The sequence below is a fragment of the Nomascus leucogenys genome, chromosome 3 (genome assembly GCF_006542625.1).
Source record: "Nomascus leucogenys isolate Asia chromosome 3, Asia_NLE_v1, whole genome shotgun sequence".
NCBI classification, from domain to species: domain Eukaryota; kingdom Metazoa; phylum Chordata; class Mammalia; order Primates; family Hylobatidae; genus Nomascus; species Nomascus leucogenys.
In genome coordinates, this window is record NC_044383.1 from 121,232,480 (window position 1) to 121,238,479 (window position 6,000).

Here is a 6,000-nt window from a genome sequence, read left to right on the forward strand (position 1 = left end):
CTATCATTTTTTAATGTAAAAGCAGAAAGCACACTAAGTCTTGGTGTGCTTAGGTTCTTACAAAGTCCGAAAATATGAGCAAATTTCTAGTTTTCTTTCTTTTTTTTTTTTTGAGACAGGGTCTTGCTCTGTCTCCCAGGCTGGAGTGTGGTGGTGCAATCCTGGCTCACTGCAACCTCCACCTCCTGGGCTCAAGCAACCTTCCCACCTCAGCCTCCTGAGTAGCTAGGACTACAGGCACACACCACCACACCCAGCTAATTTTTGTTTTTTGTTTTGTAGAGATGGGGTTTTGCTATGGTGCCCATGGCTGATCTCAAATTTCCGCACTCAAGCGATCCACCTGCTTAGGCCTACCAAAGTGCTGAGATTACAGGTGTCAGCCACTATACCCAGCCTCTAGCTTTAATTCTTAAAGATACATAATTCTTCCAAGGCCGACAAAATGCTTGCATCACCTCTTTATAAGGAAATTTTTACAGATTGCAGCAAATAATAAACCATATCATACATTCTGATTTCCACATGTAAAAAGGTGTTTGAAACATTTCTTATCTTCATATTTATTTTAATAATTATTTTAGAATTGAAAATGTTGCCCATTTTTCTCTGTCTTTTAATATATGTTATACAAACGAAATGTAAACGACAACACAGTATCTGTTTCAAAGTTGTTTATAAGCAATATGTTCAAATTTGGACATTAGATAAAATGCAACAGTTATTTTAAATAACTATCTTAGTCCACTTTCTGTTGCTATAACAGAATACCATTGACTGGGTAATTTATAAACAAAATAAGTTTATTTAGCTCATGGTTCTAGAGAATAGGAAGTCCAAGAGCATAGCACCAGCATTTGGTGAGGGCCTTCTTGCTGCATCATAACATGATGGAGGACACGCTTGGTAAGAGGGCAAGAGCAAGAGAGCCAGAGAGCTCACTTGTATAAGAAACCCACTCCCATGATAGTGACATTAATTCATTAATCCATTCATGAAGAGAGAAATTAGATTTCCAACACATGAACTTTTGGGGGATACATTCAAACCATAGCCATAACCAAATTAATGTTAAAGGTGAAATAAATGTGTACTGGAAAATAGATGAAAGGAAATGTTATAGATTGAGCTTGTCACCCAAAAATTCATGTTAAAATCCTAATCCCCAAAGTGATGGCATTAGAAAGTGGAGCCTTTGGAAAGTAATTAATTCATTTGTTTGGAGCCCTCATAAATGGGATTAATATCATTACCAAAGAGATCCCAGACAGCTCTCTGGCCCTCTTTCTGACTGATCAAGACACAGAGAGATGAACTAGGAAGTGAGCCCTCATGAGATACCAAACTGCTGGCATCATGATATTGTACTCCTTCAGCCTCCACAACTATGAGAAATAAATGCCTGTTGTTTAGGTCATCCAGTCTGTGGTATTTTTGTTTTTAGCAACCCAAATGGACTAAGACGGAGAACCATGAGAATCAGATGCTTATACACAGTGGCATGAAGACTGACAGTTAAGGACAAAGATGATGTAAGATGATGAATACCATACTACAGAAAAAAATTGAATATCTTGGAGCTAATTAGATTAGAGAGTAGAAGGCTAAAGGATGACGTGACTGCTATCATCAAATAGCAGTCTAAGCCATCACGTGGCAATTCGAAGAACTGTTCTATAGATTTTAGAATAACTTTATTTTGTGTTGTCCTAGAAGAGAGGGATTTATAAAGACAAAAGTCTCAGTTGAATATGAGGGAAATGCACACAAAGCTTTTTTTTTTTTTTGAGATGGAGTCTTGCTCTGTTGCCCATGCTGGAGTGCAGTGGCGTGATCTCGGCTCAATGCAAGCTCTGCCTCCCAGGTTCACGCCATTCTCCTGCCTCAGGCTCCCAAGTAGCTGGGACTACAGGCGCCCGCCACCACGCCCGGCTATTTTTTTGTATTTTTTAGTAGAGATGGGGTTTCACCGTGTTAGCCAGGATGGTCTCGATCTCCTCACCTTGTGATCTGCCTGCCTTGGCCTCCCAAAGTGCTGGGATTACAGGCCTGAGCCACCACGCCCAGCATACAGAAAGCTTTTCAGCAATGGAAAGAAGTGTTTCAATGAATTTCCCATTATGAGAAGCATCCTGTTGAGAAAATTTTAAGATTTTTTTTTATTTGAAAAGACATTGGACCAGATGTTCTTTTAAGAACTCATTCATCTCTAGCCTGTGATTCTATTTTTAATTAAATAGTAAGTTAAGGCAGGAAAATATCTTAAGCATAAAACAGAGAGTGAAAGAAAACTCAGCTCTGGGAAAATAATAGGATATAAATAGGAAATTAAACAGAAAAGAGAATATGAAATAGGAAAAGACAAGATCAGTAAAGAAATTTAGCCAGGCATAGTAAAGCATTTTGACCTTCAGGATGAGGGTTAGGTCTCTCAAGAATGTCCATAAGCCAAGTGAGAAAAAAATGTCAACCACTAAAAGAGGTCATAGCCATGCTCCAAATTTCTCCCTTTTCATATATTGAGTCAAGGGGCTTGATCCAAAATGCAACAGGAAGTTGACAGGTTAACCAGAAAAGTACAAATAGAAAGTTGGTATGTCCTGCTAGAGGATTGTGGTTCATGACTGTTAAAAGTGTCCTTGCTAACGGTAGACAGCATCCAATGACTTTGAAGCAATTGAGGTGGGAAATGACAAGGATGTGGGCTAAATCCCTGACCGTTTGTTTCTGTGTAATTTATGCCAATGAGATATGTGGTGGGGGAGAGAGAGGAAGACAAGAAGTCGGGAAAAATGGGTGGAAAGGGAGATGTGAGAAGCTGTTGTGAAGGTAAAGGAGAGCTTTCCAAATCACGAGGTCAGGAGATCGAGACCATCCTGGCTAACACGGTGAAACCCCGTCTCTACTAAAAATACCAAAAATTAGCCGGGCGAGGTGGCGGGCGCCTGTAGTCCCAGCTACTCGGGAGGCTGAGGCAGGAGAATGGCGTGAACCCCGGGGGGCGGAGCTTGTAGTGAGCCGAGATAGCGCCACTGCACTCCAGCCTGGGTGACAGCGAGACTCCGTCTCAAAAACAAACAAACAAACAAACAAAAAGCCCTGCAGAGTTTACACATCATGTTTTTGTACAATGTTACTTCTCCATCAAGAAAAAGGGGATCCTTTTCTGGAAAATAAAATAAAACCGGGGCCCTTTACGCACCTGTACTTTAAAAGATCATACAGTACTTCAGTGGGAAGGTGTGCTAATACCCCTACATTTTGGTTAAACTCCAAGTCAAATAGTTTCATTCTACCTACCTAAATCCTCTGCTGTTTAATTGAAGGAAGTCATACTTCACTCCACTTCCTTAAAAACTAATAAAACATGTCTGGAGTTGTTTACACCATTATACTATGTGGTATAATGTGATTCTTAGATTTTTAAATGTCTACAAACTCTTTATATCCCTCAAAAAAGGTTCTTTAACTTTTGGTACACTTTAGATCTTTATTATATTATTAATATATATTTATGAAAGATCATGATTAAGGAATATAATAGGATTATTTTTATACAGCAATATAGCATCTTCTCTAAAATTACATTGATGGGACGCATCTTTTCAATTTTTCTTGTATTTTACATGGTTCTCTTTGGAGTGCTTTTTAGGCTCACCACAGAAATCCAAGAAAACGTCAACTTTTGCTTTCTTCTTTACTTCACCTCTCCTTTGTCAGTTTTTCTGAATTCTCTTTATATTAAGGCAAGACTTAACTTGGTTTGGTTGTTGGAAAATCCTGGCATCACCTGGCATCATAAGAGGGCGGAAATTTGGCCCTAATCCAATAAACTTTCATGACAACACTCTTTCAGCTTCATTTTGGTGACTTGATCTGATAGCCAAGAAGAAAAGAACTACTTAACAATATGTCAGCTTACTATCTAGTTTGGTTCACATGTCTAAAGTGTAGAAATCTAGCACCTATTGCTAGGATAAATGTCGTATCTTGCAAAGACTAATCTTGTTCAAACGGACATACTCTTTAAATGCATAAATCTACTTGAAAACTAATCTGATAACAAAGACATGCCTGCAGAAGGATGATTCAGTTGTATCAATATACTTGTCACTCAGACGTCAGCCAGAGAAAAATAATATGATAGGGCTGCTGGGTGTTAAAAGTATGCAAAGTCTTGATAATCAGACAACATTAGCCACAAAATGAAAAGAAGAAACTTTTTTTTTTAAGTTACAGGAAAAAAAGGTCTAATGAGTTTTTTTAGACTTTATGACATGAGTACAAAGAGACAAACTGCCAATTTGCCTGAGAAAGTAGTAAATCTTTAAAAAAATGTATTTACTTTGGCTGTTACCATTATTTTAAAACTAAGATTATACATATCATCCTGGCTCATTCTCAAATGAAATTGGGAATATAACTCTTGAAATTGGGACTATACCCCTTACTTATTTTAAATATTAGAGGCATTTTTGTAAACCAGTGAGAAGGGAGGGCTGTCTCTTTACTTACAGAAGTTGTGTTCTAGCTCCCCATCATTTCCTAGTTTTCTCTTATTTTTTTTTGCCTCAGAGACTCTATTTCGTTATTTGTGAGTAAATTTATAATATGGCTTTACTTATAGAAACCACTGGCTAAGTTCAATAGCCTGTAATTGAAAGTAAAGGTTTATTTTTATAAACTCTTTAATGCTTTATTAGGGTATTTTAATTTAACTATGTGCAATTTCAAACATGAGAAACTGTTCCTTTGAAATCTAATTAAACAATTCTAAGGTAGAAACATTTTTAAAAATTTGAAAGTCTGGCCCTAAAAGGCCACATTTTCCTAATTAACTTAACCAGCTCCTCCTTATCTCAGAGACCAGATCCATGTATATATAATTAAGCAAGAGTATTCAATTATACATTGGTTAGGGTATTCCTACTATTCCCAGGACCTAATTTTTAAAAAAATTACTGAATACTAAATTAGGATCTCTATTCTTACTTTGTAAATGGATAATTAATTGCTCTTCACCTGACTTTTCTCACTTGTGCTTGACCTTGGCATGACTTTTTCGTGACACTAGGTGGCAGGAATAGAAGTTTCCTTCCTTCCCTTCCTCCCTTCCTTCCTCCTCCTTTCTCTTCCTTACCTCCTCCTTCCCTCCCTTCGTTTCTTCCTTCCTTTGCACTATGTACTCTAGTTAAGAAGTTAGGAATTTATCTAAAGCCCTTATTTTGTTTTGCTTTTTAGTGCTTTTTGTTTCATTGATTATTGATTATTACATGTTTGTGCTTATTTGTTTAGTTAGGAATTTGACTATGGAACAGTGAAATAACTCATATGCTATTTTATTATTATATTCATGGAATAACATTTCATATCTCATGTTTTTAAGAATTTTGTTAGAAAACTTCATGTACAGACCAGTAAACAGCTTTCCTTTCCTTATGGCCACTTAAAATATGAACATAAAAATATTAAATGAATTAAATGAGTGCTTTCTACTTCCATTCTAGAGAACTGAGCAAACAATATTGATATTTTATATTTGAGTGTTTTAGGCAAAGCTAAAACATGACAACATCTGATTTCTCCTTTAGAAGTCCTGGACCTGGCTCAGTGAAACTTCACATGTTAGTGTTGTCTCAAAATGTTCTATTATTGACTAAATATGACTCTATGCAATATTTCTTTTTGGGGGTAGAATCTTTGGTGTATTTTTGTTGTTGTTCATTTTGTTTGTTTGTTTGTTTGTTTTTGAGTCAGAGTCTTGCACTTGTTGCCCAGGCTGGAGTGCAATGGCACAATCTCGGCTCACTGCAACTTCCGCCTCCTGGATTCAAGCGATTCTCCTGCCTCAGCCTCCCGAGTAGCTGGGATTACAGGCACCTGCCACCATGCCTGGCTAATTTTTGTGTTTTTAGTAGAGACGGGGTTTTCCCATGTTGGCCAGGCTGGTCTTGAATCCAGACCTTGTGGTCTGCCTGCCTCGGCCTCCCAGAGTGCTGG